Raw genomic sequence first — 15,218 nt, forward strand, 5'->3', positions numbered from 1 at the left:
CAAAAAGTATTGAGTGTGTGAAGAATTCACCTGTACGCCCATCCAGACTACAAGCACATGTATGGATATGTACCCATACACATCACTTAATATAGAAATAGGATCTTTGTGTATAGCAGCTTTTCTTTAACTTGAGTTTTCCAAATTTAACTTAGTGTATTGTGGACATAGTTCTGTGTAAAAATATACGGACTTGCCTTTTTAAGTGATATAGTGTTCTATGTTATATCTATATCAAAATTTATTTAACTAGGCCACTCCTAAAATGGATTTTAAGGTTTTTGCCAGTTCTTGCTATTATAAATGAAAATTCTTATACTTATATAAATGTGAAAGTGTCTCTTCCTAGGATATTTTAGGCGTAGAATTGCCTAATCAAACGGTATGTACGATTTTAAATCAATATATGTTGCAAAAGTACCTTCTCAAACTGTCGTACCAGTTTACCAATCCCACCAATAGTGTAGGAAAGCCCACTCTTGTGAAATTCTGGGTATTTTCAAACTTTCACCTTCTCTAATCTGATGTCTGAAAAGAACATATCTCATTGTTTAATCCATGCTTCCTCTTTTAGGGAGGAAGCAAATTGTAGCAGAAGAAGCTCATCTCATGAATCTATCTTTAAAAAATATGTAGTATATTAGGTGCCAGTACAGTTTCAACCGATTTTACACCTTGGTGTTCACAATATTGTCAGGTTAGAAAAAATGGGCTATATCTAGAAAAACATATTACACATAGCAGACATGAATGAATGGAAAAAAATGATGTTTACAATGATGATCTTAAGACAGTGGGAGATGCCTTATCACGCAAAGTTTACGTTTAGTGACAAGCTGTTACTAGGTTGGAAAAGGAAATTTAAAAACTTTAGGCAAGTTGAGAAAAGGCTGTGAGTTAACTAGAAAATTCAGTTAATTCTAAAATGCCATTTTCTGAACATCTCAGTTCATCAAAGAGTGGTTATGGAAGGCTTATGTTGTGGATACCTCTTGGAATCAGGTGAGACACAGTCAGTGCCTCATTTCCATGGAAACAAACAGCTCTGGGTTAACTGAAAGCCTCAGTGGTTTGTAATCATTTCCACCCCCCAGTAAGGAGGTCCTTTTGGTTTGACTCTTCTGGAAAGTCTGTGTGAGCTATTTACCACGTGAACATAGGGTGTTTATTTAATCTCTTTGAACCTCAGTTTATTCGTCTGTAAAAAAATATGTCAAGGGAGTAAAAGCAAGGACATTTGAGTATCTATCATGTAACATGCAAGGTACTACTTTTTTTTTTTTTTAAATTTACTCTCACCCTCCAGTTTTACAGATAAAGAAACCAATGCAGAGTTAAGTAACTTGCCCAAGATCCATACTCAGTTCCTGGATCATAGCATTGTTTGCAGGAAATAAGAACAACCTCTGTGAAAATATGTAATGTACTGCCTAGCGCATAGTATGTGCTCCGTAAGTTTTATTTCTTCACATGAACAGTGGACGAAGGCCCATGTTTAGGTTTTTATGACCCTACCTGTAGTTTCTAAAGCTTGACAATAGCCTGCATAATGCAAAACTGACAACTGATTACTGACTTTATATACATGAAAGTTTAGTCAGCATAAAGCAAGTGTAAGGAGCAACTGATTTAAGAAATCCAAGTTGTTCAGTGATCAGAGAGTATGTAATCTGAATACAGTGGTGGCCATGGCCTCCGATTAAAAGGATTAAGTGGTGTGCTGTGAACTTTCGACTGTGTGACTTGGGGCACGTTATTTGAGGAAACCAAGGCTGAGAGATTAACAGGTCTGGTTTACATAACTGAAAGCTCCCAGTGCATCAAGTGTATTTTCAGATGTTGAAACTGAAGTCAAGGTTCAATCCCAGGCCTCTGCCTCAAAGACTAATATCCCTGCACCCAACACACACACTGGGTCTGTGGAAGTTACCGGTGTTCCCAAGGCGACCTCAGTCTGACGGTGGTTTCCAGGTGATTGCTGTGTGCTGAGGGTGATTCATGCATGGGTTGCTCCAGAGCACAGAGAGAATATTTTATAGCTGAAACGTCTGCTTTTCCTAGGTAGTATGTTAATTACAGGTTGTTTTCATCTGGAATGGTGTCTAATCTTAGAAAAACTTTGTCTGTGGCTTACAGTATTGATAACCTTCAGAAAGAAGAAGTCTTTTCAAGTTGTAAAGATTCTAGTGTTTTCTCATGTTTTAGTTCTAGTAACGTGGAAATAATCATAGTGAGAAAACAAGCAGGTACATAAGCATATGGATTTACTAAGAGAAAGAAAGGCATGACTGTGTCTCAATTAGACAGTTCAAATCTCAACTCCTGTGTTTATTAGTCACGGGAACTAGGGTGAATTGCTCAGTTGCTTTGTGTGAAATAAAGGTAATACCAGCCTCAGAGTTGCTATGAAGTTTACATGACGTAGTTTTAAGACACATACCATAAACGTCATAGGAGTTTGACAGATATTTTTATTCTCATCATCTCCCACTTTTCCCCTGCCTCTCAGATAATGAATATTTTGGTTCTAGGCCATTGGTTCTCAAAGTGTAGCCCTCAGACCAGCAGCACAAGTATCACCTGTGAACTTGTTAGACATATAAATTCTTTTTTAAAAAAATTTTTAATTTAGAATTTTACAGGGGTACAAATGTTTTGGTTACATGGGTTGCTTATTTACTGCTTGAGATAAAGTTGTAGGTGTGCCCATCCCCAGATATTGTCCACTGTACCTGTTAGCTGTGATTTCACCCATCCCTTCCTCTCCCCTCCCACCTGCTCAATTTCCATGGAGTTTCACTGCATATAAATTCTTGATCCCCACCCCAGCCCCACTGAATCAGAAACTCCAGGGATGGGCCTTAGATCTGTGTTTTAGCTCATCCTCCAGCTGATACTAATGTGCTGGTCTAGGGCATTTGCAGAGCACTTTATTGGCAAAGCATATATTGATTGCTCATTATCATGTGCTTTGACATATATGTGTCCCCCCGTCTCTTTCGTGACCACTGACACACATTTCTGAAACAACTGGTCACATGGCGTTGACTTATGACCCTTGCCGTGATAGCCTAGTTTGCTAGAATATGGATGCTAACTTAAAACATTTGGAAAGTGGCAGTTCAAAGATAGTAACTAGGTTAGATTTTAACAAGAAAGTAGAGTTAGAAGCAGTCTCAGGTATGTAAACATACGGATTTACTAAGAGAAAAGGAAGACTGGTTCAAATTACAGCAATTCATATGGAAAAAAGAAGCACTAAACATAAAGTGCCCTGACTTCTAGCAACTTGCTTTTTAGAAAATGAAAAAAAATTCACAGTTTTGCAGAATAACCCCTTGGGGAGATATTACAAAGTAAGGAATAATTGCAGTGTTGATGCAATCTAAATTATAATTAGAAAGATTCTGATTTTGCTATGGAGTAATTGAATGAAGTTGTTTCAAATTAATTTTAAATAAAATTCCTAATAGCCAACCTATTCATTGTTCAACATTTTCTACTTTTTCAGAGTTCAGGTTTCTTATATCTGATAGATTCTCATTGGAAAAAAGAAGTTGGACAATAGTGATGCTGTTCCAGTTGCTCTACGTGGAATGATGGTTACGGACATGGCATTATCAGTGTAGAGTGGACCTACGCCTTAAACAAACTTCCTCCTTGCAACTTCTGGCTTACTCATGTGAGCTGTTTTGTATGCTGGCTTTATAGGTTATATCCTGAAAGAAAAAAAATGTCAATGATGAGTTAGCTTTATTCTCTCATTGATACGGTATTAATATTCTTTTAAAGTTTCAAAAATTTTGATGGTCATTAATTAATATTGCTACCATTCATTTTAATTAACAAGATATTATTTCACTATAATTTATTCAAACTCTGGTTTAAATACTGAAGCAGATATTGGAATTTTATTTAAAATATAATAGAGATGATTTCTGCTTTAAGGAACATTAAAATCTGAGATTTGATGAATGGTATAAATTTTTTCTTTTGCTTTTTAGGTTTAAAAAATTATACAACAGTCCATTATGAAACTTTGCATGCATACAAAAAAGGTGAAAGGATTTTATAATGGATACCTATACAGAGGTCCCTCTCTAGCTGTGGGGTATGGATTCCAGGCCACCCCCCTTTCCACTGTGGATAGGAAATTTGAGAATGCCCAAGTCTCATACAAAATGGTATAGTATTTGCATGTAACCTGGGCACATCCTCCCATATACTTTAAATCATCTCTAGATTACTTATGATACCTAATACAATGTAAATGCTATGTAAATAGTTGTTTTTAAAAATTGTGTATTTTTGATGGTTGTATTTTTATTTATTTATTTTTTAACATTTTCTATCCATGGTTGGTTGAATCTATGGATGTGGAACCCACAGATACAGAGGGCTGTGTCCCTACTGCCTCTTAGATTTTGTCTTAGTCCATTTGTGCTGCTATAACAAAATACCTGAGGCCGGGTAATTTATAAACAATAGAAATTTATTTCTCACAGTTCTGGAGGCTGGAAAGTAGAAATCCAAGATCAAGGGGCCAGCAGGATTGGTGTCTGGTAAGGGCTGCTCTCTACTTCCAAGATGGTACCTTATTGCTGTGTCCTCTGGAAAGGAGGAATGCTGTGTCCTCACATGGGGAAGGGATGGAAGGACAGGACAGGAGAGCTCCCTTCAACCTGGAGCCCTTTTATAAAGGATGCTGATCCCATTCGTGAAGGAGGGATAGTTCATGACTTAATCACCTCTCAAAGGCCATACTTCTTAACACTGTTGCATTGGGGGTTAGGTTTCAACCTGAATTTTGGAGAGGACACCATCATTCAAACCATGACATGGTTTGACATGATTCTAACATTAACTTTTCACTTTATCACTTGTCAATTCATCCATTTATCCTGCTATCCTTTGCATGGTGTAGTTTTAATATTCATTCTGAATTCTTTAGTACAATGTTAAGTACCCATTGTGTTTGCTTAGATTGGGTTAATGGTTATATTTTATTCAGATAATTTGTATAGCCCTACCTTATAGTTGAAGGGTTTCTGGACCTTTTATTCATTTGGGTTTTGTTTCTTTGTTTGTTGCTGAGACCTGGCGTGCATTCTTAGAGATTCAGAGACATTGACTAAGAGTTCAAGTGGAGACTCTAACAGGAGGAGGAAGAAGAAAGTAACAAATGAATCAGTGGAATCTGCCTACGCTTAATCCAGAGTATGCTTATTCTCACTGCCAGTGCTGGGCCTGTCTGCTAGGGCTTTGGTGCCCACTGAGGGCTAATGTTTCTTTGGAGGAAGTAGAAGGATATAAACTTGGCAGGCCTTCTTGTTTTCTTTCTCCTGGTACCATCAGTTACTTTTCTGGGTATACTGTGTCATAAGATAGCACCTGGCCCAAAGGGATCTCTTTGGGACTAGTATAAGAATTAGGGCCTTCCTCTCCTAGGAAAGGCAGCACAAAAAGGACAAAAGGAAAATCTGAAAGGCCAGTGGAAGATACATTGAATTACTTGTGTTGGAAGCTGATCTTTCCAATGCTAGTGCTGGTTCACTGCTCTGATTGGAATGTTCTTCCGTTTTAGCAGATTTAGTTGGCTTCCTTGTGAGGACTGGACCAGGCTGCAGCATTTCCAATGGATTTCTCTTCAGAGCTATTTCTGTTACTGAGTTTCTTAATTTAGATGTTTCATGATCACTTGAGATAAAGACAGAAGTGTTTGATTACTCTTGCTTGGTGAGAACTGGAAGTACTTTTGATTGGAGCCCAGATTTAATCTCCCATATGGAATGATTGTTCTCAAACTTACAAGGTGGACCTTAGTACCCTTTTCCAGAAAAAAGTAATGGAACTATTTTGGGGTAAAGTATTTAAAGGCTCTCAATTAGAGTTCTAAATTTTGCATATGTAATTTCCCCCTTAAGCTTCCTTCACTATTTCTTGTGAAACTAGCTGAATGCGTGTATTCTTTATGACGATGTTGGTTAGAAAGGAGTTTATGTTGCTTAGCATTATTAAATGACTTGTAAGCAGTGGTGATGGACATAAAAGTATCTTCCCTGATTAGAATTGAGGATGTAGATGGTACTGAACTAATTAGTGGTGCTCAGACTTGGTTGTACCTTGGAATCACTTCAAGAGTTTAAAAATACTGATGACAGTTCAGCAAGGTTGCAGAATACAAGGTCAATATACAAAATCAATTGTATTTCTATACTAGTAAAGAATAATATGATAATGGCATTAATAAGAAAACAACTCCATTTACAGTAACATCAAAAGGAATAAAATATTTGGGGATACATTTTAACAAAGTACAACATTTTCTGACAACTACTAAACATTCTTGAAAGAAATTTAAAAAGACTAAATAAACAAACACCCCATATTTGTGGCTTGGAAAACTTGTTAAGATGGCAGATATTCCCCAAATGGATCTACAAATTCAACACACTCCTTATAAAAATTGCAACTGTCTTCTTTGCAGAAATTGACAAGCTGATTCTAAAATTCACATGGAAATTTGAGGGACCTAGAATAGTCAGACAGTCTGGAAAAAGAACAAAGTTGGAGAACTTGTTTCCTGATTTCAGAATTTACTATAGAGCTACAGTGGTCAAAACAGTGTGATACTGTCATGAGGATAAATAGGTAGATCAATGGAATAGAGTCCAGAGTCCAGAAATAAATCTTCATATTTCTTGTCAGTTGGGTTTCAACAAGGGTGCCAAGGCAATTTAAGGGGGAGAGGAGAGTTTTTCAACAGATGGTGTTGTACAACTGGATATCCATTTGCAAAAGAATTGTTAGACTGCTTCCTCACACTGTAGATGAACATTCACTAAAAATGGACCATAGACCTAAATATAAGGGCTAAAATTATAAAATTCTTAGAAGAATATATATGAATATAGAAAAATTTTCATGACCTTGGGTTAGGCAAGGCATTTTTAGATATGACACCAAAACCATGAGCAACGAAAGAAAAAAATAGGTGAATTGAACTTCATCAAAATTTAAAACCTTTATGCTTCAGTGGATTATCAAGAAAAATTAAAAGATAGGCCAGGCAAGGTGGCTCACGCCTGTAATCCTAGCACTCTGGGAGGCCGAGGTGGGAGGAGTGCTTTAGCCCAGGAGTTTGAGGTTGCAGTGAGCTACCATGATGCCACCGCACTGTAGCCCAGGCAACAGAGCCAGGCCCTATCTCAAGAAAAAGAAACAAAACAGATAACCCATAGGAGAAAATATTTGCAAATCCTGTCTTGTAAGGGACATATCTAGAATATATAAAGAACTGTTACAACTCAGTGCTAAAACCACAAATAACCCAGTTAAAAATGAGCAAAGGAATAGACAATTCTGAATGGACACTTCTCCAAAGATGATATACAAATCACCAATATGCACATGAAAAGAGGCTCAAAATCATTAGCCAACAGGGAAATGCAAATTAAAGCCACAGTAACATACCCCTTCACACACATTAAGATGTGAAGAAACAGACAGAAATTAATAAGTTTCAGCGAGAATTTAAAGAAATTGGACTCCATACATTGCCAGTGGGAGTGTAAAATGATGCAGCTGCTTTGGAAAATAGTCTGGCAGAGTCTCAAAAGATAAAGATAGAGTTACTATATACCTGCAGTGCCCAACCCCTGGGCCCCGGACTGGTATGGGTCCATCGCCTGTTAGGAACCACACAGCAGGAGGTGAGCAGCAGGCCAGCAAGTGAAGCTTCATCTGTATTTACAGATACTCCCCATTGCTCACGTCACTGCCTGAGCTCCACCTCGTGTCAGATCAGCGGGGGCATTAGATTCTCATAGGAGTGCCAACCCTACTATAAACTACGCACGCAAGGGATCTAGGTTGCGTGCTCCTTATGAGAATCTAATGCCTGATGATCTGAGGTTGAACTGAGGCAGTGATGCTAGCACTGGGGAGAAGCTGCAAATACAGATTATCATTGGCAGAGAGGTTTGACTGCACAATAAATGTAATGCACTTGAATCATCCCAAAACCACTCCCCTACCCCTGGTCCATGGAAAAATTGTCTTCCATGAAACCGATCCCTGGTGCCAAAAGGATTGGGGACCACTGCTATATACCATATCTACTCCTAGGTATATACCCAAGAGAAATGAAAACATAAGTCCACATGAAAACTTGTTCATAGCAGTATTATTCATAATGGCCAGTGGAAACAACCCAAATGTCCATCAATGCATGAATATATATAAAAAATGTGGTATATCCATGCAATGGAAAACTATTCAGCAATAAAGATAAATGAAGTACTGATACATGCTACAACATGTATGAACCTTGAAAACATACATACTAAGTAAAAGAAGCCAGTCACAAAGAACCACATATTGTATGATTTGATTTATACGAAATGTCCAGAATAGGCAAATCCATAAGACACAGAAAGTAGACCGGTGGTTGCCTAGGCCTGCAGCATGGAGGATTTGGGGAGGAAATGGAGAATAAGTACTAATGGGCACAGGGTTTCTTTTGGGATTAAGGAATATTCTAAAATCAAATCTAGTAATAGTTCCACACTATGGATATACTAAAAAATACTGAATTATACACTTTGGATGGGTGAATTGCATGTTAATTAGATCTCAGTAATTATACATATATATATATGTATATATGTATACAGACAAGGGAAGAGAAGGTTTCAAGAAGGTGGAAGTGGTTAACTATATCTGATACTGCTGAGAAGTTGGGAAGGAAGAAACGTGTACTGGGGTCAGTGAGATGGAATGTCTACCATTTCAGTTAGGTGGTAGGAGAGGAATTGGGATGGCGTTGGTAGAGGAGTGAAGGAGGACAACTTTTTCAAACATTTGACCATGTACAGTTGGGGAATGAAGAAAGCAGTATACAGCCAGAGAGAGGAGTAATAGAGGGCTGTTTTTCTTTGCTATTGTTCTTTGATTAGGATATTGTGAATATGTTTAACTGCTGAAGGAGGACCTAGTAGGTAGGGAAAAATTCAGAACATAGGAAAGAAAATGGATAATCAATAGGTTAATTTTCTGGAAGCCAGGAGGGAATGTGAACCAGAAAATAGCGGAGTTGGTTCCTATGAGTCAAGGAAGGAGGAAGGAAGGAAGGATGCGTGGGGGGCGGTTTATATGTTTCTGTGATTGGAGCTGAAGGAGTGGCCACAAAGCTGGCAAAGGTTGAGTATCCCTCATCCGAAATGCTTGGGACCAGACTAATTCAGATTTTTTTTTGATTTTAGAATATTTGCATTATATTAATACTTATTGATCTGGTATCCCTAACTTGAAAATCTGAAATCAGAAATGTTTGAGCATTGCCTTTGAGTGTCACGCTGGCATTGAAAAGTTTTGGATTTTGGATTTTCAGACTAGGGATACTCAGCTCCCATAAAAGTCTGAGTGTCTCCCACTTGCCAGGTCCTGTGGTAGGTGCATCTAGGGGACATGAAGGGTAGTAGATGTGATCCAGACCCTCAAGGAACCCCTGAGCTGTTGGAGAGAGAAGCAAGTTCACAGTGACTTGCAGTGCAGGGTGCTAAGCACTACCTTGTTCGTGTGCATATCATACTTCACTCGTTAACATCTGGTGATACCTAAGGTGATATTAGGAAGACTGGAAAGTAATGAGAAAAAGTCAAGTCTTCTGGAGAACTGGGGGAGGGGAGGGAGGGTTGTATCATTTATAAGATTGCCTTTGGATAGTCTGATATTCTGATATGTCCTCAGGGGAAAATGCAATACCACCAGCCCCACTGCCACTGGGAATCGCTGTGTTCTCCTTCCTTTTAGTGGATTTATGTGGCTTCCTTTTGAAGGGGAAAATCATTAGAACCTTAATACTGAGCTATTGTAAGATTACTTTTATTATAGTCTTACTAAAACTGATACAAACATAATACAAGGTACTATGTGAGCATATTTAGGTATACATCTCTTAGTAAGAACACCAAAAGAAATGTACAAGATGAGTATTGACGAAAATTACAGACCACTAAAATGTAAGTTAACATGTTACCCAATGTGATGGGTAATGTTTAGCTTCAGTTAAGTCACTTTTTAAGTTAGGCTCTGAGTTTGGCATATTCCAGTAAGTAAGTGGAAATTCAGTGATCCTGCTACTTTTCTCCGCTGGAATCAGTGACAAACTTGACTTGTACAGCTTTTACTGGGCCCCAATTCTTCCATTCTTTTTTCATCTGCCTGTGACAATGAAAGGATTCCAACCTGGCAAAGAAGGACGGCACCACAGACACAAGTGTGAACATGGCAGTTGGGTGGAAATAAGGAGTTTCCCGAGATGGTCCAGAGCATGCTTTCATTAAGATCATTGAGTAAATATAAAATGGGAAAAATCTTGCCATGAAGAACTCTTGGACTCCCAAGAATACACCCTTGCACCCAGTTTGAGAAGTCAGTGCTAGCTGGGTGTCAGGAGGCTGCGAGGGCAGGTGGGCTTGGTGCCCTCCAGACTGGGAGGTGCGGCAGGGAAGGCTCTTATTCCAACAAGAGCCGCTGAAGGATGAGAACTGTAAAACTAAGGTCTGTTTTAAACTGTGCTTATTTATGGCTGCTTGTTTGAGTTGGGGCTTTTTATTTTTAATTACTTGGTGTCAGGTTTTCCTATCAGTCCTTCCATGTCCTGTGTGGCTGGCAAACACCTATGAGGGAGAAGTCGATCCCCATCAGTAATCTCACATTGGCAAAAAGCCAAGGACTCTGAAAGGGGTTTCGTGGGGGAAAAACAAAACAAAACAAAACAAAACAAAAAAAACATTTCCTACACCAGGAAGCATTTTCCTGCCTAGCTATAGATTGTTGATTTGTTTGAAGTTTTTCAAACTGCATGCTTTTGGTGTGTCGTCTTTTGAGTTGCTAGAGATACCATCTTGAGTTGTACTAATAATGTAACTCAACCGCATCCAACAAAGAAAGCTTTCTCCTTGGCTCATGTGTAGAGATCAGAGTCTGAAGTGGAATTAACAGAATGTTGGCCTCCATCGGAGATGTTATTTAGAACACAGTGGAGACATTGTGATGTAATTGTGTTCCGAGGCAGAGAAATGTTAGTCTGCATTTTACGGAATATCCACTTCAATGTACGCATTGTACCTGGAGGTACAAAAAGCAAAACAAGGCGCTTCAGGCCTGTCTGGGGTTTGGCCTTTAGGTACTTCCTCCCTCACCACCTTCCTTTCCACTCAGGGCTGAGCTAGGATGAGAAAACCTAGGTCAGTAGTTTATCAACTTGGCTTCAAGCCAGGTGGGCTGCCAGTCCTGCTTTGACCTCAGGACCCCAGCACCTGTGTCCAGAGTCATCCACGGTCCTGGAGGTCAATTTAAACTTTAATGGCACCAAGTAGTGCCTTCCTCCCTACAGAACCTATTCTCTCCCCAGCCCTCATGAGGCCCATCTCCCAGGGGCTTCCGTTTCTGCATGCTGCCGTCTGCTTCAGAACTTTCTATTGCATTCTCCAATTATACTTTACATTCATATGCCTCTTTTCACTTCTAAGAGTATTTTATGTATTTACTCTAATGAGGGACTCTCCACTGACCTGAGAGCAGGCTAGACAAGTGGTATTCTCCCAGTCTATAAATGAAGAATGCCCATGCCTCTGGTACACTGAAAACTATCACCCTTGAAAGGGGTCTAGGAAAAACTCCTTTCTGGGAAGATTCCATTGTACATAATTCATAGACTCTCAGAGTTGGAAGAGACAATATGAGTCATCCGGTTCACCATGTGTTTGGTAGTTAAATCCTTCGTTAGATCCCTTCTGAGGCCTTGAAGGTTGGTGGAGTGAGTTTGATGAACAATCCTTGTTATTATACATGACCCTTTGTGGCTTAAAAATACTTCTGTGTTCTACCAAACTAAGTAAAATGTTGACTATTCAAGAGAAAAAGCTATTTCTTTCTGGGGGCATTTGGGTTTTGAAATGTTTCATTTGAAACATTTCTCTAGAATTTGTCAGCTGTTAAGAAAATTGCGTATTAGATATATGTTTAATGGAATGTAATTTTTAAAATGTTACTAAATCACGGTAGTTTTCTTTTTTTTTCTTTATGTTTTTCTGTCTTTATTTACAAGCTAGATGTCAGTTTTCCCCCCAGAATTTTTAACCACTTACCTATGTTTGGTTTGTGTAATTACACTTGGTGTTCTTGTGAATGTTTTCCTTTCTTTTGTGCTTTTAGCCAGAGGTATTGAAGAAGAGAGGGAGGCTTTGAGATTAAATATTTTAGTGAAAGATAATGGAAGGCATATGAAAATTCAGTAGGAAGCAATAAGTAGGACTGGTTGTTTCCTCTCTTTGCCTTTGAATAGGAATGCATCCCACACTGATGGTGCCTAAGTGCTTGTGCTGTAGGATTACGCAGCAACGTGCACTTAACAGATCTCTGCCTGGAACCAGTGTTTCTTAGAATTAAAAGCAAAGGGTAAACCCTGTAGTCAGCGTATAGAGCTCTAACTTCTCTACTAAAATCATGGGTCACACGTAATATTACTTTCGGCCAGGAGTGTGCTTGTGGGAAGTTTCAGAATTCATTAGGTGATGGATTGTGGTTTGCAGTGTGCCTAAGAACATTACATTAGCAAATGGAACATCCATTATAAGCTCTTAGGGAGGCCTGTATTTCAGTGTAACAAATTTGCTTTGTAAGTCAAAATGAATTTTTTTGCCTATGAAGACTCGCAGAAGTATCTTTGGTTTCTGTTTAACAGTCTTTTTCCATAGATCCAAATAGTTCTAAGGAGAGGCTTGCATAGAGGCATGTGGATATTCTGTTACAAATATCTGTTCTGTCTACACAGCTTCTCCACTGTAAGTGGTTTAACTGGTCCCCTGCAGGGAGTGGAGAAAGGATATCTCAGAAGGCCGAAGGATTAACATTTTCCCAGGAAGTTTTTGATAGAAAGTCTAAGACTAGAAGAGGAGTAATAATATGACCTGATATTCTGCAATTTGCAAATTTACCAAGGGCTTCTGGGATATAAAATTTCACATGTGCATATGTGTGTTAAACCCTGTGAGGTATCCATAACAGGTATTATTGTCCTTATTTTTAAAATTAAGGGAGGCAAGTCTTGGTCATAGGTCAAGTCACTTCCCATTGTCATCTGTTAAAGTAGATCTGGGTTTAGAACCCAGATATAAGGATCTTAAGTTTATTGCACCTTGTTTTCCTCCAGTACCTTCCCTTGAGCTGGAAGAGTATACAGAGTCTTTTTACTTATGTTTCTTTAAGTGGCAGCTTAGGGGTGGGGGAAGGATCAAGGCAGTAACAGTGGAACAGGTGTGGCTGTTGGAACAGGATGGACAGGCTTTCCCATCGTTGATTCATTTGTCTCTTGGTATGACACTCCTTTTTGGTATGACACTCCTTTTTGTGAGCCGTCTTTACTGTTCCTCTGGGGTTTTGTCTGACCGTAGAACTTTTTCCCCATGTTTCCTTGCTGCTGCTCTCTTCTGTGTACCACTCTTCCTGGTACTGCAGACCATGCTTAGCACTGGAAATCCTAGAGCAAGTGATTGTTCACCCTTCTCTTGAATAAGAAAGTCAAGGTTAAATATACTATCTCTATTGAGGTCAATCTAGGGGAACAGTGACTTGGTACGACTTCTGCTCCCAGATATCTTTTACTCCTCACTTTATGCTAAATCACAAGCATTTTCCTGTGTCCTTGAATATCATTTCAAAGCATTTTTCATGATTCTGCAGTGTTCCATGGCCTAAATTTAGCAAAATTTATTTGTGTTCTTCTATTTTGGATATTTAAGTTATTTTCTAGTTTTTGCTGTGGTGAACATCATAGGAAAAATTAACTCCTTGGAGAAAGGGAACTATTAGCTGCTTAAAGAGATGCAAATCTGGTTTAATGGTTTGCCCTGATTGATCCATCAGTACATTGTAACAGTTGTTTCAATCAGATAAATATATGATTATATTTCTGAAGTAATATAATAGTGACATTAGTTTTATTTTCAGATGGGGAAAATGAATAAAGATGATTAATGAAAGGAAGAGACTTCACAATTTATGTCTTCAGTAATCTGACCATAGAATTTTATTGAATGGTTTATGCTTTTATAAAAGGTTGGTGCAATGGCAATATTTTTAACGTAGCAAGTTGATACATAAGTGTATAAATTTGAAACATCTAAACCCAGTTATAAGTAATCACTACTTTGTAAAAGTCATGACTTCATTGACTAGCTGTGTATTTTTGGTTGGGTATACTCCTGAAACATTTTGAGCTTGACTTTTTTTTTTGTCATGCATATTGAAAAGGGCTCAGCAATTATGAGCAAATTAGTAGAAATTGAAGAGCCAACTTTTGGATTTTTTAGAGTTTTATTTGCTGCCTTTAGTTTCCTGTGGGTGTGTGCAGATGGGTTGGGAGGGAGAGGGGGAGGCGTGAGAGGTTTCTGCAAAACTGTAAGTCCCTCTCCTGCCTTCTCAGTGGGACTCATGTCTCTACCCACTGCCCAAGATCCGGACACAACAGGCAATGAATGAATAGACCAAGTTTGTTCTTGGTGTTCTCCCCTTTTCTTCTCTGGGTTTCTGTTTTTCTGTCCAATTTCTTCTTTCCCCAGGTGACAAGTACCTTTTTTTCTACTCAAACCTCCTCAACATGGCACCCACCAAGGCCCATATTTTTGGGAAGGTCTTATTCTCCCAATTTGTCTTTGCCATCCCCAATTAGCAGGAAGTCACCTGACTTTCTCAACTTAACATTATCTTCCCCAGGTGCCTTTGCTTCTAAGTGTGTTCCTAAATAAGTCACTGCCTTAATCTTACTTTGCTTCTGTTTGGCTAGCTCAGTGAGGGTCACAGAGTTCTGTTTACTTTTCGGGCAAACTTTGATGGAGAGGGCTACTAAATAAAAGTGGAATTGGAAAGTCACAGAAGTTTAAAAAAAAAGTAAGAAGAAGGCCTTGCCATTCGAAAAGAGTGTTTCTTTTTTTCGCAATCCGTGGTGGGGGAAAGCACGCAAGAATCTGACTTGAATAAACTCTTAGGATGAAGTCATACACAATGAATCACCTGTCTCTGCTTTCTTTCCAAAGGATGGCTCTTAGCATTCACACTTGTGATAACTTATGTTTGCTGAGTACAAGAGCCCAGGACAGCCAATTAAGGAAGAAGAGGCAGTGGTCGGTTTTGTTAGGCAACCTTTATGCTAC

The 15,218-nt window shown here is 38.8% G+C and overlaps 1 protein-coding gene across 2 annotated transcripts in view; it reads left to right on the forward strand.

The window, feature by feature from the left end:
- RNF144B (ring finger protein 144B) overlaps positions 1-15,218 on the forward strand; it is a 79,269-nt gene that overhangs the window by 22,844 nt on the left and 41,207 nt on the right. Inside the window, exon 1 of one of the 2 annotated variants that reach the window (XM_045551866.1) lies at positions 3,675-3,682. The exons of the other annotated variant lie outside the window; for it this stretch is intronic. The gene's annotated coding sequence lies outside the window, so the exon portion shown is untranslated. Of the gene's footprint in view, positions 1-3,674; positions 3,683-15,218 lie in introns of those variants that run through there. 2 annotated transcript variants of the gene reach the window in all.

This window comes from Lemur catta, chromosome 5 (assembly GCF_020740605.2).
Source record: "Lemur catta isolate mLemCat1 chromosome 5, mLemCat1.pri, whole genome shotgun sequence".
NCBI classification, from domain to species: domain Eukaryota; kingdom Metazoa; phylum Chordata; class Mammalia; order Primates; family Lemuridae; genus Lemur; species Lemur catta.